We start from the raw sequence: 22,028 nt of genomic DNA, 5'->3' as shown, positions 1-22,028 counted from the left end.
AAAGCAAAAATTTTCATGCAACACCTCACAAAGGAGGGTTATGAGTACAAAGACGATCTGCCGGCTCATCTTCAAGAGGAATGGAAACGCTACAGGGAGGAGCTAAAGGTTCTGAACACCATAAAAGTACCACGTCACGTCTACTCAGGAAAAACACCTGTGACGGCAGAAATCCACACATTTGTTGATGCCTCGGAGAAAGCATATGGAGCTGCTGTATATATTCGAGCAACATAAAAGGACAAGCGAAGAACGATCCAGTTATTATGTGCAAAATCTCACTTAGCACCAATAAATACAATAACTCTACCACGACTGGAACTTAAGGCTGCTGTATTAGGAGCACAGTTGACCTCCAAAATAAAGGAAGATTTGGGCATGAAAAATGCATCCACATACTACTGGTCTGATTCACGGATGGTACTGTCATGGATTAATTGCTCAGCATCCATTCGAGACAAATTCGTTGCCACTAGAGTTGCAACAATACATGAGCTATCCATACCAAAACAGTGGAGACATGTTGCATCAGAACACAATGCAGCAGATGTCCTCTCCAGAGGAATGACGGCTTCAAAATTCGCGGAACATACGATGTGGTTCTACGGCCCTATGTTCCTACATCGTACAGCATTAAAGGGTATATCCGACGTGAAACATCATAATTAAAAATATATAAATAAATAAATAATGAAAATATCATCTCATAACATAATAACCAACTACAAATAAAGAAAACACTGTGTAGCCAAAAACAACAATGATTATAACAATGTGAGTGTGTGTGAACAAACAAACAAAAGTATATACCCTATAAGGTATATAAACAATCATTAGTATCATCATCATCATCACCAACAGCAACAACATCATGAAGGCCTTCGTCGTGGAGTTCTGTCTGGTAAGTTAAAAGTCCGAGTGTCCGAATAAAAATACATAAAAGAAGTTCTGATAACATAAATATTCGTACATATGTAATTACATACATACATACATACATATGTTGGTGCCTGTTCGGCCACGCAGCAGCTGCCCACAGTTTTGCTTGCATTGTATTTTTCATACTTCTTCGCAGTTGCGAAAGCTCCCAAACAGCATATGAGCTGTCGGCTGATGCCCTAACTTTTGGGTCAGGCCTATACCTTTTATAACCGATTTGCTTCCGCCCTATACTGTTACTATTATTATTGTTTGTTGGTACAGCACAGTGGTTTAAATATGATTTACAATTAAATAAATGAACATCAAAATTAAATATGATAAATAAAATAGAAAAAATAAATAAATAAAAAAAATATTAAATATGAACTAAAACAAATAAATAAAAAGTCAATATTAAATTATGATAAAAATTTAAATATATAAAAAATTAAATAAAAAAAAGATGATTTAAAATTAAATAAATAAAAGTCACTATTAAATTTGGATAAATAAAATATAAAAATGAAAAAAAAAATAAAATAATAAAAATTAAAAATAAAATAATAAAAATTAAATAAAAATAGGATTTAAAAATAGATAAATAAAAATTAAAAATAAATAAATATTTAAAAATAATTAAATAAAAAAAAATTCAAAATGATTTAATAATAAATACAGCATAAATAAAAAGTGGTTGAGATAATAAAATAAAAAAACAAAATAAATAAATAATAAAAATACAAAAATGATTTGAAGTAAAGAAAAATTTAAATCTTATAGTAAAATTGAAAGAAAAACCTATCAGTAAATTTGGGTATTTATAACAACCTCATGAATCTGTTTTGCTAAAGCGCGCATCCAAAAATAGTTGCCAAAATTTGTTTGATTATTAATTATTGTTTGTTTATTAAATATTATTAGTTTTACATCTTCTTCTTTCTTAGTTTTTATTGGTAAACGAGTAGTAGCAGTTACAAAAAATGAATATTTTATTGAATTAAAATAACTGCCCTATAAACAAAAAATGGAAATAATAATTCCGTTATAATTATACTTATTTTTGAGTAAATGGTTTTGTTTTTGTTTACAAATAAATACTGATGTTTTAATTTGAGTCATTGGACTTTAAAAATGAAATTCTAAGTTTGTTCTGATTTCCGGAACATGGGAGCATAAAGTAAAGGGGAGTTGTAATAGATTTGGGGTCATAAAAAGCAGCTCTTCTTATGACCATGGTTGGGTGGGTATAAACCAGGGTGTGGCAGTTAATATCTTATAAGACAACCCCTGCTTTTCTTAAATTTTGTCCGAATTTCAACAGTGTGCCTGCATTTGTTTTATTTTGATTAGATATTGATAGTACTCCGATCGAGTTGTAATGTAGATTCGAGTCGGATTAAGATTATTGACAAGAGGATCGACTCAGGTGTTGTTTTTTAGAATCAGGGGGACTCTATAATAATAAAGTTTTCGTGGCTTCGTGTAAAGAATAGCAAAACCCACCCCACAATCCCGAAAGAGCTAAAGGTTCAATGGGTCCCGCTCCGCTAAATGCTTGCACGCGAGATGGTCGTGAATGATATTTGCAACCGTCTTCTCACATCCGGGGCTGACTATTCAGAAGAATTTTTGGCGACCAAACGTGGGTCTGGCAACGCCATCCTAAATGGTTAGCGGCCCAACGTGAGACTGGCAACGTCACACAACATACTTACTACAAGACTTCAATGAGAATCCAATTCAAGGTGGTTTCTACAAAGAGGAACTGAAAAAACAAGTTTTCCTAACACTTATCTTGTTGAAAAAGTGTTAAGAAAGAAAAAGCAATAGATCTCTCGTGCGCTGATTGGGTTTTCCCAAAACCGAAGACAGCTGGATTCATAAGAATGAAATTTTGTAATAACAAACACAGTCATTGGTTTACCATGCAACTCATCCTTAAAGAAACCCAATCGTTTCTTATTACATTTTCAAACTTATACAACTCGGCCGATTCATCTCGATATTCGTACGTGTCAAACTTTAACTCCACATCATTCCGAATATCTGCATAAAATCATTTGTTTTATGGTGTAAATAATTGAATCCGTATCCATACAATTTAATTTGAGTGCTTTCCCAAACTTAGGTTTCATGTAGTCATAATGGAAGTTACACATTTTGCATTTTGACATCTCCAGCACTACAAATCCTAAATAAATTGGTTTATCACTAATGTTGTGTAACCTCTTCATTTGAATTGCATACATAGTTTCACTGAACCTTGATGCACTTTGAAAAGATTTTGATATTAAATCCCTGGCACATAATTTGGGTCGCCCTGACTTCCTATTTTCAATTGGATACTCCCACTCCGTTATTATTCGTACATCCACCCATTTTTCACTGTTTTCCATGGTTTTCCATAAACTGCATAATTAATAATTTCAAAAATGTTTTCAAAATTATTGTTGGCGCTGGTCCTATGCTCAGTGTTTATATCAATATATTTCTTGAGCCAGGCTTTCTGCCTAAATTGGAGGATGGAGTGAATTTTTTAATCCCAAGCCATGTCTCATACACTGTTTTAAAGTCTTATAGTATATGATATAATTCTTCTTTTCAGCGAGAGCGGCTATCAACTTTAGAGTTTTACAAGTGCTTGATGGTAGCTTGTTATCTGGACAGAATGGTAGATCATTATGTTCATCGTGGATTGAGTAAGGGTAATCTAGATCAACCTCTAGAATATACCCATACTCACTATTTTCATGAATATTTTCTAGATTAAAACTATTAACCTGATTCGTGTCTAACCATTTGAACTCACCGTAAGGTAGTGGTTCAGACATAGCCCAACCATACAAATTGTTTGCATCCACATACATTAAAATTCCGATTCTTTAGTAGGATCGAAATCTTTTAGGTATTTGTGGTTTGCTTTTGTATGCCTATGACTACATTGCACCAACCCACCCCGAATTCCACTCTTAAAATATGTAATCATATCAATGTCAGTGAGTAACTCGAGTTCGATCTCTGTGGTTTTAGCATAGCATCCCGACAACCCTGGTGTAGTGTAATAATGGGCGGGTCAAGATTGTAAATTGAAGAACAAATTGTCCTAAAATTTTGGAAAACGTCTGTCAACAATAAAACATCAGTTTTCAAATACAATTCTAAGTATTTCTTCAATGAACGACAATTAAAATGATACCGTACTTGGATGGCATGAGCGTAATCCTCTTCTGAACATTCTGACTCTGTTAAATTACTATAGAACTTGGACCTTGGTGGGAGAGAAGTTTCATCTAGTTTTCAACAGAATCTAAATATTCGTAGGGGAAAACACCTTTCCTACGATGTAGTTCAAAATCTGAGTTGTTTGTGTACTGTGATTTCAGCACATTGAAAAACCTGATTTCTAGCGTATTTTTCCGAAGAAGGAGATATTTAGAAATTTATATATATCCTTATTCAAAGGAATAACTTTTATTTCCCTACCAATTTCTACAAGTTCTTTAACAAACAAATAAGAATCATATTTGGAGAAATTGTTTAAAGAATACGGGGTAAAATCACCCGTCTTGTATTTAAGGTTACAGGAATTATGGGCTGCACCCCTATATCTACCTGTAAAATGACAGTGATCTTTCACTCTATCATTATTTAAAATACACTTACATATGTGACAAATGGTCGCTTTCCTAAAATTATCTAACTCATTATGTCTCATGTGCATTAGAACCACTATTTTCATGTGGTTCTCATACAAATCGGACAAGTCTGACGTTAAATTTTTAATGAAAGTGCGAGCGACATCACCTCCTGTCTTCGAAACAAACTTATCTAAGCCAGAGTCAAATGCACATTTTATGTAGTATGCAAATGCTACTGGCACATGCTTATTAATAATTTTGGTGTTTGCACTTACATCTAATGTTACTGGTTCCAATATGCATTCAAAGTCTGCATACACGACGAACGGAACCTCCAACTGACGGTGATGGTTTTAAAGATAATCTTCTGATCCTTCCTTGGTCCCTCGGTAACCACCCGACTGCATCTCAATGTATGCTGAGCTGCCCTCTCCTCACTCGTTGAGTATTGTAAGCATTGATTACAGAACCAACGCTTAATTCGCTGCTTAGCCAGTTGTTTGCCAAGTAGACTGTGTATGAAAATTGAAATTGTAAGGTGATTGTAATATTTACAAATTTGTTGAATGTACTTACGATGAAATATTTTTTATCCACATGCTGGCAGGAATAGCAATACTCCCCATTGATGGTGTTGGTGGTGTTGTTGAAGTTGTTGGTGCTCTCGGGATTCATAGTTGAGGTTTTTGTTTTGTTGGTTGAATGTAATAAAGTTTGTTTATTGTAGTATTGGTTTTAAATTATTTGTTTGATTAAACAAATTTGATTACGACGATGTTGATATTGTTTGTTAATAATCAAATCAAAGTTATTAACAATTTTCACTGCACAATAATAATTTGATTTCGACGAGGGTTTTATTGTTAATGTTGAAGTTATAAACAATTTTCACTGCATAGTTATACACTTAACAATTTTTAAATATTGTTAACTTTGGAGAATCGCGGAGACGATGTGTATGTTCGAGTCACAAAACTAGAAGTGATTTTAAGGACTTTAGGTTTCTGGATGAAGACCGAGGAAAATTTAATATTGGTCGAATGTCGGTGTGTATTCATGGTGTGTTGCCCTCATTGTACTGCGTTACCGACCTTTTTCGCACATTCGTCACGTCTTGGTTAAAATATTCGGCTTTTCTTTCAGATTTCATCACGTGTTCCTTCCTCCCTCCGATTTCTAATACATTCGAATTGACGAGACAAGTGGGCGTCACGCCTTCGATCGTTTTACAGGTAGCGTTGAGTTATCGAACATATTTCATTACATTTCGTAACGTTGATTCGTGTTAGACGTTCACATATTCGATCGTTTTAGATGTCCACGTTTCCGTCCTTTCGTTTCGTAACGTTGACGTATTCCATCGTCTTGGATGATGAGTTGCCTCACGACCTACATACGTTTTCGAGGTGGGTGTTCGCGGGTTCGTACGCTACGTTCGTTAATGATAAGAGCGTATCACGTTTTCGTAGGACGTCTTCGTCTCACGTTTTCGAGTACGATCTACGAATCGTATTTCGACTGCGACCCCGACCCCGATCCCTCACCGTCCCGTCTCGGGACATGCGACCTCGACCTCGACTCTGACTACGTTTTCGGGGATAACGTTCACGTGTTCGATCGTTTTCGACTGCGACCCCGAGTGCGACCCCGAACCAGACCCGAGGGCGTCTCGGGACAAGCGAGCTCGACCACGACCCCGACTCCGAAGGATCGATAACGGATTTATGTGACGTAACGCCCCGACCCCGATCCCGATCCTTTCATCGCCCCGTCTCGGTCACGTACGATTCGTCACACAAATCCCACACTTTACATTTCCACATGTGATCCTGTGAATGTACTTACGATGAAATATTTTTATCCACACATAGTGTCCATGATTACCCGCCGTTGGTCCGTCGACGAATAATAAATTAATGTGGATTCACATTTCCATTCCATCGCAGTAAAGCGGTCAATTATTTTTCAGATTCCTCATCATACCGGAAAACGTTTAAACTTAAGTGAGGGTTTCGTTGAGTGAACTCTTTTATTTTTCGAATTTCCATCGGGAATGTTAATCCATTGAAGTCAATCTTTACGTTGTTCACCTCAATTATTGGGGACGTGATCTCAACACCATAACTATTGCAATGGTGTGATCTACTTATTGGTTTGAGGGCCGATAAAATTGCCCACTTAAAACAGAAGTCATCTTTATTATGTACATTAACAACTGCCTTTCTAATTTTTAATTTAAGCGGATGCTCAAAATGATTAGATCCTTTTGTCGGATCACGACCCCGACTCTGAAGGATCGATAACGGATTTATGTGACGAAACGTCCCCGACCCTGATCCCGATCCTTTCATCGCCCCGTCTCGGTCACGTACGATTCGTCACACAAATCCCACACTTGACATTTCCACAGGTGACCCTAATTAAATTGCATCTTTATTACCTCACACTTGACATTTCCATAGGTGATCCTAATTAAATTGCATTTTTATTACCCCACACTTGACATTTCCACAGGTGACCCTAATTAAATTGCATTTTTATTACCCCACACTTGACATTAATGACAGGTGACCCTAATTAATACTTCCTTGCATAAGAATTAGATTTGTATAGAAACTTGATATTCCAACTACTTACTATATGATATATATATATATATATATATAATTAAATGTTCGCGGTTCACGAACAGTAAAAAAAATAAAACAACAAGGATTTATTTTTACTTACTTAGTAGACTACTTTATTGTTATTTATAAGCTCGCGGGCTACGCGTCTTAGGCGAGGAAAGTGTCTTTAAAAACTAAACTCACAATATGCTGAGCTTTAACATGAAACCTCTTACTGCGACTTAAAGCTAACATACGTGTGATGTTTGGTGTTTGTGCTAGTGCATTAATGCTCAGTCCTCAAGTTGCAAGTGGAAAATTTTAATTGACTTTGAACTTTTGAAAGTGGCATGATAGCCAATGTAATGGGATCTTTTGTTTGTGAGAATTGGTCCCCGTCGCGACAATGTTTATGTTTACAATATGATTTGTGGGAAAGAATTTGGAAGAATAGGGGAATTAATTATGGAGGTGGATATATTACTCCCCAACCTACAGAGGTTAGCTTGTCGTCAAGCGTTTAGTTCAGGGTACATTAGTGGGACTGGAATTTTAATATTATGGGTTTCAGCATTAGCACGTAAGCGTGCTTGAAGGCACGTATTACGTTTTTGTCCTTAACTAATAAACTAACAGCTTTTCAGTCGTTTAAATAATTTTAGACGGTTGATAAAAGCACACCAAGTTATGAGTCTCAGCTTTGAAAACTCTTCGAAGCTTTTAACGTGACTTATATTTCGGTATGCACAAGCCATATGTTTTTCGCGCGTAAAATTTGGTTTGCCTTATGTTGTGTTTTGCTGTGCAAATAAATTTGAATATATAAAACCTATCCAGCTCTTAATATTTTTGTCTTGAAAGGTAAGTTAATTTACGATTAAAATTAAGTTGCAGATTTGCAAACGTCGTGTTGAAACGGCGTTGAAAACCAAATCGAGTGTACATATTGTCGGGTCGCGATGAATGTGTGCATGTGTGTGCATGTGAACAATAGCTACAATAGAAAAAGCTATAGTTGATAGAGGACAGACATATATGCTGCGAAGCAGTGAAACAGTGAAGATAGAAGAAGTGAAAATCAATTCGGTGGAACTTGTGAGAAATAGCTAAGAGAGTCGTAGTTACTCCCGCCGTTGACCCGCGCTTACTTGAATTTCTTCACTTTGACATTCAGAGCACTGGGCAGAAATCACATTGTGTCAACACCCGCTAGGGCCATCACAATGCTTTGTTTTAATTAGACAGTCGGATTCCCCAAGTCCGTGCCAGTTCTGAATTGATTGTTAATTGATAATCGTTATAATTTAAAAGAACTAGCTGGTTGCCCAACTAGTATTCTTAAAAATTTTAGCAAGAAAGTTCCACAATTGGCTACGTAACTAAACTATCCGGGGAACAAGAAACTACCATAAATGATAGAAACTCTATTTACCCAGAACGAGCACATAAGCCATGTTATTGTTTCCCAATCAAGCCCGACTATCTCAATCTTCAGAGCCAATCCTTATCCCGAAGTTACGGATCTAATTTGCCGACTTCCCTTACCTACATTATTCTATCGACTAGAGACTCTTCACCTTGGAGACCAGCTGCGGATATTGGTACGGCCTGTTGAGAAGTTTGCGTGTCCCCACCATACATTTTCAAGGTCCGAGGAGAAAATATCGACACAACAGTATATGTCATGCTCTTCTAGCCCATCTACCATATCTCTCTGCGAAAGACTTCCATGGTAGTACGGCTATAAAACAGAAAAGAAAACTCTTCCGATATCTCTCGACGGCTTCTTTATGGTCGTTCCTGTTGCCAGGATGAGCACGAGGCCCATATTTAATAACAAACGGATACTCAACAGGTTACGGAATTGGAACCGTATTCCCTTTCGTTCAAAATTATTCAAGTTTTTTAATTATGACAAAATATAAATTTTAGTTACTTTTTTTTACTTGAAAATTTTCGGCTTTCGCCTTGAACTTAGGACCGACTAACTCGTGATCAACCACTGTTCACACGAAACCCTTCTCCACTTCAGTCCTCCAAGGTCTCATTCGATTATTTGCTACTACCACCAAGATCTGTACCAATGACGGCTCCATGCAGGCTTACGCCAAACACTTCTAAGCACACCATTGTACCTTCCTACTCACTAAAGTTTCAAAATTTATATTACAAGTAATATAAATCATCTACTTTAGCGGTAATGTATAGGTATACAACTTAAGCGCCATCCATTTTAAGGGCTAGTTGCTTCGGCAGGTGAGTTGTTACACACTCCTTAGCGGATTTCGACTTCCATGATCACCGTCCTGCTGTTTTAAGCAACCAACGCCTTTCATGGTTTCTGAATGAGTTGTTAATTTGGGCACCGTAACATTACGTTTGGTTCATCCCACAGCGCCAGTTCTGCTTACCAAAAGTGGCCCACTGGGCACATTATATCATAACCCTAAACTTCATATCAAGAAAGTTAAGGTTCTTACCCATTTAAAGTTTGAGAATAGGTTAAGATCGTAAGATTATTTTATACAACAGTTAAATGCACCAGCTATCCTGAGGGAAACTTCGGAAGGAACCAGCTACTAGATGGTTCGATTGGTCTTTCGCCCCTATACTCAATTCTGACAATCGATTTGCACGTCAGAACTGTTTCGGTCTTTCGGGTCACAGCATATATGCTCAAGGTACGTTCCAGTTAGAGGCATAAATAATATAAATATTATTATACATAACTATATAGAACGCCCCGGGATTGCGTTAATCAACTATAAATAGTTAAAAAACTAATCCCAATAATAGTCAAGTTAATTACGCTATTAGGTTTATATCCCAATAACTTGCACATATGTTAGACTCCTTGGTCCGTGTTTCAAGACGGGTCCCGAAGGTATCCTGAATCTTTCGCATTGTTAATCATACAAGTTCTTATAATAAACATAAAAATCAATGATAATAATGCCATTATATAATTCCGAAAAATTAACGCACTGTACTCATATAATCTATCAGCACTTTATCAAATTTTTGAAATTTATTTTATGTTTTTATGCTCGCTCTCGCATTCGCAGTCAGACGTGTTTTTTTCTTCCCTCTTAAATTTGTGATTTTTCATTAAATTTTATTTACTATTAATATAACATTAATTTTACTCTCTCACTTGGTTTTAACTAGAGATCGTTAAATCGCTGTGTGCTTTCGTGTATTTAGTAAATTATTATCATTTTCTGAAAATATAACAACAAATTGTGTGGTCAAACTTTGCTTTGCTTCGTTAGCAAAACAATTCTGTTTTCGTTGTCGCTGCACTTTGTTTTGTATTTTTGTTTACTTTCGCGCTCTTCTTTTTATACCCGCTACCCATAGGGTAGAAGGGTATTATAACTTTGTGCCGACAGGAAATGTATGTAACAGGTAAAGGAGGCATCTCCGACCCTATAAAGTATATATATTCATGATCAGCGTCAACAGCCGAGACGATCTAGCCATGTCCGTCTGTCCGTCTGTGTGTCTGTGTGTCTGTGTGTCTGTGTGTCCGTCCGTCTGTCCGTATGAACACCTAGATCTCAGAGACTACGAGAGATAGAGCTATAATTTTTTTTCGACAGCATTTGTTATGTTTGCACGTAGATCAAGTTTGTTTCAAATTTTTGCCACGCCCACTTCCGCCCCGCAAATCAAAAATCGAATAACAAGCGTAATTTTAAAGCTAGAGTTGCAAATTTTGGTATATATAATAATAACTATAGTAGTTATGATTCCTGAAAAATTGGTTGCGATCAGATAAAAATTGTCGAAGTTATAAAAGAAATACTTTTGTATGGGCAAAAACGCCTACTTATAAGGGTCTTAGTTACTTTGGCTGACAATCTGGTATATTGAGCCGTCTATGGTATATTTTGAATGCGGTACTATATTGATATACCAAACATATCATTTGGTATATTTTTAGTATTTTTTAAGTATTTTCGGTATATTTTCAAAATGATACCGCAATATTTTGCCTTTATTAAAAATGGGTAGCGGGTATCTCACAGTCGAGCACACTCGACTGTAACTTTCTTACTTGTTTCACTTGCTTTTCTTTGCGCTCAACGCTGTTAAAATAGTTAACTCTCCCTCTCTTGGTGTTGTTGTTGGCTATCGTCTATCTTGCGTCTCGCTCGACCCGCGCTTTACTCTCAGTGCTTGTGCTTTGTGCTCTCAACGCTCTTTAGAATAGTAACTCTCCCTCTCTTGGTGTTGTAGTTGCCTATCGTTCTATCTTGCGTCTCGCTCGACCTGTGCATACTCTCTGTGTTTTGTGCTCTTCGTAAGTACAGATCATATTAGTTTGCAAATAATTTACTTATTTTGATTTATTTCTTTTTTGTTTTTAATTTTTTAATTGGTTTAATAATCTTTGTTTTAGCAATATGTTAACCTGCTATAACAAGAAATGCCGGGTACCAGTTGGTGCCAAAATGGGTTTTGTTTGTTGCTGTGTAATATGCACATATGTCATACATATCGGGTATACACTGTGATTACCATTTGTATCGAGTGTACACTGTGTTTGGCACTTATGTGGCGGCAACACTTTGTGCAGCCACATACAAATCATAATAAACAATAACAAAATCAAGTGAGCGCGTAACATGATCCGCCGCTTGTGCGAATTCGGCTAAGTCAGCATATGCACGCTGACCGCCAGTGCCCTATGCATAAGTGCATAATACACTCTCTCACTCTAAAGAATTTATGTAAGACAAAAGCATGCTTGTCCATTGACATATAAGTATATACATATAAGTAATATATAATGCAGCCGCGCCGCTGCCGGCTGAACCGGCAGCGCAGTGCGCGCTGAACTTATGTACTTAGGGTAAGAGAACATTTAACTCAAAATAAAAGAACATTATTAAAACCAAACCAAAACTGCACTGACGTGCATGTGTTAATTCAATTAAACTTAAAAAGCTAAAGAATTCTTCCACCAACTATTGGCAAATATAACATGGCGACCGTGACAGCGGTCTTGGATTAAGACAGCAGCGACATCTGCAACAACAACGGAGACATCTGCAACAGGAACAGCAATTCGGCAACAACAAAGGCAACATTGGCAAAAAAAAACTGAAAAGAAAACTGATGGACAACAAAGGAAATAGAATCTGAGTGAGTAAGAGTTGAGTAATGGGCAAGCAGCGCGGTGGTTTAAAACCACAAGATTAATAAAAGAATAGCCAAGCTAAAGTGGCTAATCTATAAACAATCGCCACCGCCTGCATGGTCAACAGCACAGAAACTACAAACTGAGCTGGACCATAAGGGTCCAGACCCTAAGGGTTAAAAAGCCTCTCACTCAAACTCTCACTCTGACAATAACAAACAAATAAGAAATTTACTGAAAGCCAATCCCGCCCACATACCAGCAGTTGTGCCAAAAGTTCAAAAAGATGTCCTGTTGACTGCGAGGGACCGCTCTACTCCCCACATTGCGTTGCGACGTGCAACCAACAACAACAACAACAACGACAACAACAATAGCCTGTGCCAGCCCAGCACCGGCAACGCCACGCGCATCACGCTGGCCAACAACAACCAAATAGAAGAAACAACAAGCGAATAGAGGAAGCAACAAGCCTGTGCCAACCCAGCACCGGCAACGCCACGCACGTCAAGCTGGCCGAGGAACCGACAGTGCCACAGAGGGCACAGAAGCTGGCAGCACTACAAAGAGTGCAGGAATCAACGAATGCCGACTATAGAATATAATATAATATAATTGATTAAGATAAAAACAATTGTATAATCGTGCGAAACACCTTTTGCTCGATAGTAGTGCAGCCCGTATAGCTGTACGAAAAATTAGGTAGGAAACTGTTAATCTAAATGAGAATTTCCAATTAAAAAGTAGGAATAACAATAACATGAAAAAAAAAAACAGAATTTTTTTATTTAAAAAATTCCTAAGAAAAATTAATGTCTATAGAGACAAATAGAATAAGTAAATATTCAGAAGAAGACCCATATAAAAATATAGTTGAATTAAAAGAAATTAATAATTCAACTAGTATGGGTTAGTAGACGTTAAGACAGTGGATTCCACTGCTAACGTGATAAACAAAGTCGAACCAAACAATGTAGATTTGGAGTTCGTCAACATTATGCTATTAATCATTGTAATAATAATGTGTGCTAATTGCTTTTATAGATTGTATAAATTGCATAATAAATGTTTAAAAAAGATATGCGAGCCAAGCAAATGACTTGGACAGAATATAAAAAAAGCAAGGCACATATTATAACTATAAATGAAGTTAAATATAATGAAATATAATTAAGCGAACGAACAAAAATGAAGAAAATCGTAAAATGATTAATGATTACTAATAAAGAAAAATGAATTGAAAAATTGAATTATATATATATATGATCAAGAACAAATAATCTCACCAATAGAGTAAAACACACAATCATAATAGGTAGTATTTTGAAATATGAGCCGGAGTTTTAAGAGACTCTCGGCCATATGTACAGACACTCTCGTGTCAATTAATGAAGTAAAATAACAATACTCCAAAAAAGCTATGAGTAAATTAGCAAAGAGAAGTTTAAAGAAAGTCTTGTTAAGAGACCCAGATCTAGTCAAAAGATTTAATTTCATCGTGTCATATAGTCCCACGTATATATGTAATTTCGAAAGTATATATATGAGGACATATGACCTAGATTTCTCCCCATTTATTGGCCTATCTAATAAAGAAAAGGCTCAATTATTAAAGTTAATACCTGGCATAGAAATTATGACGGTATTTAACGAGAAATCTGAGGAAATTAACTACGAGGTATTCAAATACTAAACCTCGTATAGGAACCACTTACTAGCCCATATTATGGAATGGTCAGAACTTTCTGAACGAATCCATAATATAAAAATCAGATTTGAAAAAGCATACAAATGCTTAGCTCAGAATAGACCAACTCACAGAGACACAGTAGATAGACACGCAATAACCCTAAACGACTGCTTTAATGAAGCACGAATATTAATCTATAATCATAAAGACGTATTAACCGATCAACATTGGTCAGAAACGTCAAGGTTATTGACAAGATTAAGAAATAATCTCCAAAGTATAAAGGAGAAACATAATCTTAATCTAACTGTGCCGTCTATTCTGAATACACCAGTAAAATTTGAGGCTAGTACAGAGGAAGATATACAAGTCCAAGAACAAGACTTGGCAAATCTTACCATCCCGGCCATTCTAATGTCAACTGTAGATTCTGATTCTGATACACATTCAAGTGTAATAGAAATCAAAACAGTCACAATGGCACAATCCAATATCGAATTCATTAATACAGCATCAAAGCTTATACCATTTTTCGATGGTAAAGCGGAAAACTTAACAAGTTTTCTTGATGCGTTAAACATTGTCGATGCAATAAAAGGCGAACACGAACAATTAGCTGTGTCAATGATAAAGACCAAGCTAAAAGGTGTTGCCAGAAATTTAGTCGGAAATGAAACAACTATATCAGAAATCATTTCCGGACTACAGAGCAATGTCAAAGGCGAAACTGTAGAAGTATTATCAGCTAAACTGATGAATCTACAGCAACGCAACAAAACTGCTAACCAATACACAGCAGAGGTTGAGCAGATGACAAAAGCTTTAGAAAGTGCATACATAACGGACGGCCTACCACTTGCGTTAGCCAGAAGTTATTCTACACAGTCTGCAGTTAAGGCAATGACAAAGAATTGCGCAATTGATAAGGTAAAACTTATCATGCAGGCTGGCACCTTCAACACCATGAATGAAGCTGTATCGAAATTTGTAAACAGTTGCACAGAAGCAACTGGACAGCAAAATACAGTCCTTTATTTTAGAAATTCTTCACAGCGTGGTGGAAACCGCGGACGTGGAGGTTTCAGAGGAAACTCGCGTAGTCGTAATTACAATTACAACAACTACAACGGTTCCAATTATAACAATAATGGACGAGGCCAAAATAGAGGAAACTCTAGAGGCCGTGGCAACTCGAATAGAGGCCACAATAATAATAATTCAAACTCTAATGTGAGGGTTGCTCAGAGTAATTCGGGAAACCCTCACCCTTCAGATATTCAAAGCCAATAAATGGCACCATAAAAAGCATCAACCTAGATCTGAGTATTTTTGTAAAAATTAATAATCAAAAAACAGGTAAAAACTTACGCTGTTAATAGACACTGGTGCAGATATATCTATATTAAAAGAAAATATAGATATATTCGATAATGTGAACAAAGAGGTCACTACCCACATATCGGGTATAGGCGAAGGAACAATAATTTCAAAAGGCTTAGCCTTCGTAGAACTCAAACATCAAATTACATAATTCCTCATGACTTTCATTTAGTCGATAAAAATTTCCCAATACCTAGTGATGGCATACTAGGCATAGATTTTATAAAAGAATACAATTGCCAAATAGATTTCAATGAAAGTGGCGACTCCTATTTCTTCGTCCAAATAACTTAAATTATCCGATTAGACTGGAAATATTCCATACTTGTGTCAATAATGCCACAGTACTTCCAGCTCGGTCCGAAGTCGTCCGTAAAATACAAATTCCTTCAATTACTAATCACATCTTGATACCAAATCAAGAAATTGAAGAAGGAATTTATATCGCAAACACCTTGTCCGATCATAATCATACTTATGTCCGAATTTTAAACACGACAAACTCCAATAGAATCGTTAATTTAAATAAAATCACATATGAAAAATTAAACGATTACGAAATATTAAAGAACTCTAACGAAGATAGAAGCAATTTAGTCATGAAACAGTTAATCAAAAATTTTCCACCATTGTTCAAAAGCCAATTAAAAGACCTTTGCACCAGATATACAGATATATTCGGACTAGAAACCGAATCAATTACTACAAATAATTTTTATAAACAGAGACTTAGATTAAAGGATGATGAGCCCATATATATTAAGAATTATAGAAGTCCTCATAGCCAAGTACAAGAAATACAAGCCCAAGTACAAAAATTAATAAATGATAAAATAGTTGAACCTTCAGTGTCAGAATACAATAGCCCTCTACTTTTAGTCCCGAAGAAATCTCTTCCGGGCTCAGAAAATAAAAAATGGCGATTAGTAATTGACTATCGTCAAATAAATAAAAAGCTATTGTCTGATAAATTTCCACTACCTAGGATAGATGATATTCTAGATCAACTAGGTAAAGCAAAGTACTTTTCATGTCTTGACTTAATGTCAGGATTTCATCAAATTGAACTTGAAAAAAGTTCAAGAAACATAACGTCATTTTCAACGAGCAATGGCTCATATCGCTTCACGCGATTACCTTTTGGCTTAAAAATAGCCCCAAACTCATTCCAAAGAATGATGACAATAGCATTCTCTGGTTTACAACCATCCCAAGCATTCCTTTATATGGATGATCTAATAGTAATAGGTTGTTCCGAGAAACATATGGTCAAAAATTTAACTGATGTTTTTGACAAATGTAGAGAATACAATCTAAAGCTACATCCAGAAAAATGTTCATTTTTCATGCATGAAGTCACATTTTTGGGACACAAGTGCACTGATAAAGGAATCTTGCCAGATGATAAAAATATGAAGCCATTAAAAACTATCCTGTCCCACATGATGCGGATAGTGCAAGACGCTTCGTTGCATTTTGCAACTATTATCGACGTTTTATTAAAAACTTTGCTGATTATTCACGTCACATAACAAGATTATGTAAAAAGGCGTGCAATTTGAATGGACATCAGAATGTCAGAATGCTTTCGATCATTTAAAAAGGCATTGATGCATCCAACCTTGTTACAATATCCAGATTTCACTAAGGAATTCTATATAATAACAGATGCAAGTAAGCAAGCGTGTGGAGCGGTTTTAACTCAAAACCAAAACGGACTCCAACTTCCCATTGCATACGCATCAAGATCCTTTACCAAAGGAGAAAGTAACAAGAGTACTACTGAACAGGAACTAGCAGCTATTCACTGGGCGATAACACATTTTCGACCATATATTTATGGTAATCATTTCACAGTAAGAACGGATCATAGACCTCTTACGTACCTATTCTCAATGATCAATCCGAGTTCTAAACTCACTCGTATGAGGCTTGAATTAGAGGAATATAATTTTACGGTTGAATATCTGAAGGGCAAAGATAATCATGTAGCGGATGCGTTATCAAGAATAACCATCCAAGAATTTAAAGACATACAAAATAAAATCCTGAAAGTCACTACCGGGTACCAAAGTAGACAGAATTTCTGCGCAGAAAATGAAAAGTAGAATTGCCAAGGCAATCTACAGAAAAGCTTCTCAGCCCAACGTATACAACGTCATAAACAATGACGAAATACGAAAAGTAGTGACCTTGCATATAAAAGATTCGCTATGTTTCTTTAAACATGGTAAGAAAATTATTGCAAGAATAGATATTGGTGACATATATACAAATGGAAATATTGATTTAGGTCAACTATTTCCAAGGCTCGAGAAAGAAGCCGGTATATTACAAATAAGCCAATTAAAAATAGCACCGTGGGAAAATATCTTTGAGAAAATTTCAATAGATAATTTCAAAATAATGGGCAATGAAAAATTGAATACATTAAGAGTAGCGCTACTCAACCCGGTGACTACAATAAATACAAATAAAGAGAAAGAAGCTATACTGTCTACACTACATGACGATCCAATACAAGGAGGTCACACAGGCATTACAAAACCTTGGCCAAGGTAAAAGACATTATTACTGGAAAGGTATGACTCGTGATATAACACAGCACATCCAGAAATGTCAAAAATGCCAAAAATCAAAAACAGTTAAACATAATAAGACCCCACTAACCATTACTGAAACACCAGTACAAGCTTTTGACAGAGTTATAGTGGATACAATTGGTCCATTACCAAAGTCAGAGCATGGAAATGAATATGCAGTCACACTTATATGTGATTTGACTAAATATTTAGTAGCTATACCAGTTGCAAACAAAAGTGCAACAACAATAGCAAAAGCAATATTTGAATCTTTTATTCTCAAGTACGGTCCAATGAAGACGTTCATTTCGGACATGGGAACGGAATATAAGAATTCAATTATAAATGACTTGTGCAAGTACTTAAAGATTAATAATATAACATCTACTGCACACCACCACCAGACCGTTGGAACAGTCGAAAGAAGTCACAGAACTTTCAATGAATATATACGATCTTATATATCAGCTGATAAAACTGATTGGGACGTATGAACACCTAGATCTCAGAGACTACGAGAGATAGAGCTATAATTTTTTCGACAGCATTTGTTATGTTTTGCACGTAGATCAAGTTTGTTTCAAATTTTTGCCACGCCCACTTCCGCCCCGCAAATCAAAAAATCGAATAACAAGCGTAATTTTAAAGCTAGAGTTGCAAATTTTGGTATATATAATAATAACTATAGTAGTTATGATTCCTGAAAAATTGGTTGCGATCAGATAAAAATTGTCGAAGTTATAAAAAGAAATACTTTTGTATGGGCAAAAACGCCTACTTATAAGGGTCTTAGTTACTTTGGCTGACAATCTGGTATATTGAGCCGTCTATGGTATATTTTGAATGCGGTACTATATTGATATACCAAACATATCATTTGGTATATTTTTAGTATTTTTAAAGTATTTTCGGTATATTTTCAAAATGATACCGCAATATTTTGCCTTTATTAAAATGGGTAGCGGGTATCTCACAGTCGAGCACACTCGACTGTAACTTTCTTACTTGTTTCACTTGCTTTTCTTTGCGCTCAACGCTGTTACAATAGTTAACTCTCCCTCTCTTGGTGTTGTTGTTGGCTATCGTCTATCTTGCGTCTCGCTCGACCCGCGCTTTACTCTCAGTGCTTGTGCTTTGTGCTCTCAACGCTCTTTAGAATAGTAACTCTCCCTCTCTTGGTGTTGTAGTTGCCTATCGTTCTATCTTGCGTCTCGCTCGACCTGTGCATACTCTCTGTGTTTTGTGCTCTTCGTAAGTACAGATCATATTAGTTTGCAAATAATTTACTTATTTTGATTTATTTCTTTTTTGTTTTTAATTTTTAATTGGTTTAATAATCTTTGTTTTAGCAATATGTTAACCTGCTATAACAAGAAATGCCGGGTACCAGTTGGTGCCAAAATGGGTTTTGTTTGTTGCTGTGTAATATGTACATATGTCATACATATCGGGTATACACTGTGATTACCATTTGTATCGAGTGTACACTGTGTTTGGCACTTATGTGGCGGCAACACTTTGTGCAGCCACATACAAATCATAATAAACAATAACAAAATCAAGTGAGCGCGTAACATGATCCGCCGCTTGTGCGAATTCGGCTAAGTCAGCATATGCACGCTGACCGCCAGTGCCCTATGCATAAGTGCATAATACACTCTCTCACTCTAAAGAATTTATGTAAGACAAAAGCATGCTTGTCCATTGACATATAAGTATATACATATAAGTAATATATAATGCAGCCGCGCCGCTGCCGGCTGAACCGGCAGCGCAGTGCGCGCTGAACTTATGTACTTAGGGTAAGAGAACATTTAACTCAAAATAAAAGAACATTATTAAAACCAAACCAAAACTGCACTGACGTGCATGTGTTAATTCAATTAAACTTAAAAAGCTAAAGAATTCTTCCACCAACTATTGGCAAATATAACATGGCGACCGTGACAGGACTCGAACCTGCAATCTTCGGATCTTTTATTCTCAAGTACGGTCCAATGAAGACGTTCATTTCGGACATGGGAACGGAATATAAGAATTCAATTATAAATGACTTGTGCAAGTACTTAAAGATTAATAATATAACATCTACTGCACACCACCACCAGACCGTTGGAACAGTCGAAAGAAGTCACAGAACTTTCAATGAATATATACGATCTTATATATCAGCTGATAAAACTGATTGGGACGTATGGATTCAATATTTCGTATACTGTTTCAACACGACCCCTCTATGGCACATAACTATTGTCCATATGAGTTAGTTTTTGGAAAATTGCATAATTTACCAAATGATTTTAGTACTATAAATAGAATAGATCCTTTATATAACATAGATGATTACGCTAAAGAAGTTAAGTTTAGGTTAGAATCAGCCTATAAAAGAGCAAGAATAATGCTCGACAAATACAAAACTAAGAATAAAAGAAATTTATGACAAAAGGCTGTAGATTTCGAACTACAAATAGGAGATAAAGTTATATTAAAAAACGAAACTGGCCATAAATTGGACCCAGTATATTTAGGACCCTATACAGTAGTTAAAATAGAAGACAGAGATAACGTAGTAATTAAAGGCGAGAAAAATAAGACCCAAAAGGTCCATAAGGATAGGTTAAAAATTTTCAATTAAAAAAATTTAAAAAAGGAACTTGGCCTGATCAACCAAAACACAAAAAAATATATATATATAATTACTTTATTATTTACATTAAAAATATATATAATCGCGTTTTAAACTAAAAATCATATTTTATATTTCAATTTCAATTAAAAAAACGATAAAGTAAAATCCTTTTCAAAATTTCAATTTTAAATTTGTAAACATTTAAAACAATAAATTAAAATAACTTCATTATATTACGTTATTTTCAAAAGGAAGGAGATGTAATATGCACATATGTCATACATATCGGGTATACACTGTGATTACCATTTGTATCGAGTGTACACTGTGTTTGGCACTTATGTGGCGGCAACACTTTGTGCAGCCACATACAAATCATAATAAACAATAACAAAATCAAGTGAGCGCGTAACATGATCCGCCGCTTGTGCGAATTCGGCTAAGTCAGCATATGCACGCTGACCGCCAGTGCCCTATGCATAAGTGCATAATACACTCTCTCACTCTAAAGAATTTATGTAAGACAAAAGCATGCTTGTCCATTGACATATTTCAATTAAACTTAAAAAGCTAAAGAATTCTTCCACCAACTATTGGCAAATATAACAGCTGGTTATGCGACAATGTTGCACATGAAAAAATGTGCTGGCTTTAACGGCCGTATAGTGGATTTGATTTCGGCCAAGTCTGGATTGAGATGGACTTGTGAACATTGTAGGGACTCTGAACGCGATATTGCTGGGTTTATACGGCAGACGCGAACTGGTTTTAAAGATATATTGGCGGGCTTTAAAAAACTCTCCGATAGCTTTTCTGCTTTGGATTCTGGGTTTAAGAGTATGAAGCTCTTGACCGAGTCTCCGAAGCGTAAAAAGGCCAATACGCGTCTGTCGATTACCCCAATCGAGCTTTCTGTCCCAGTTGATGTTCCAAGCTTATCTGTACCACCTGCTGGGGAATTAATGTCGTTTAGTTCTCCGTCCCCTCAACCTTCGGTAGCTCTGGATGTTCCAGATCATGACATTACGTCTTTAAGATTGGAGTCTCCTGCTCCGGCTTCGATTTTGTTGTCGACTGAGATGGAGACAGTTGAAGAAATTCAACCATCACCATCCTCTGTTGAGATTGTTAGTGCTGTAACGATAGAAGACTCGCCTCCAGCTCCTACCTCAGTTGTCCGCAACACTTTAGTTGCAGTGCCACCTCTTAAGCAGATTTTCGTTTCAAGGCTTTCCCCTGATACGACATCTGATGATGTTCGGGCTTATATTAAGTCAAATCTCAAGCCAGGGTTAAAGTAGATAAATTTAATTTCTCGTATGAACGGGAGATTTCGTCTTTTAAAATAAGTGTTCCGGTTGAACAATTTAGCATGATGTGCAGTAAAGAGTTTTGGCCGGAACACCTATTAGTTAAAGAATTTGTTGCGAAAA

The sequence above is a fragment of the Drosophila nasuta genome, unplaced genomic scaffold, assembly GCF_023558535.2.
Source record: "Drosophila nasuta strain 15112-1781.00 unplaced genomic scaffold, ASM2355853v1 ctg39_pilon, whole genome shotgun sequence".
NCBI lineage: Eukaryota > Metazoa > Arthropoda > Insecta > Diptera > Drosophilidae > Drosophila > Drosophila nasuta.
Note: the sequence above shows the minus strand (reverse complement) of the source record.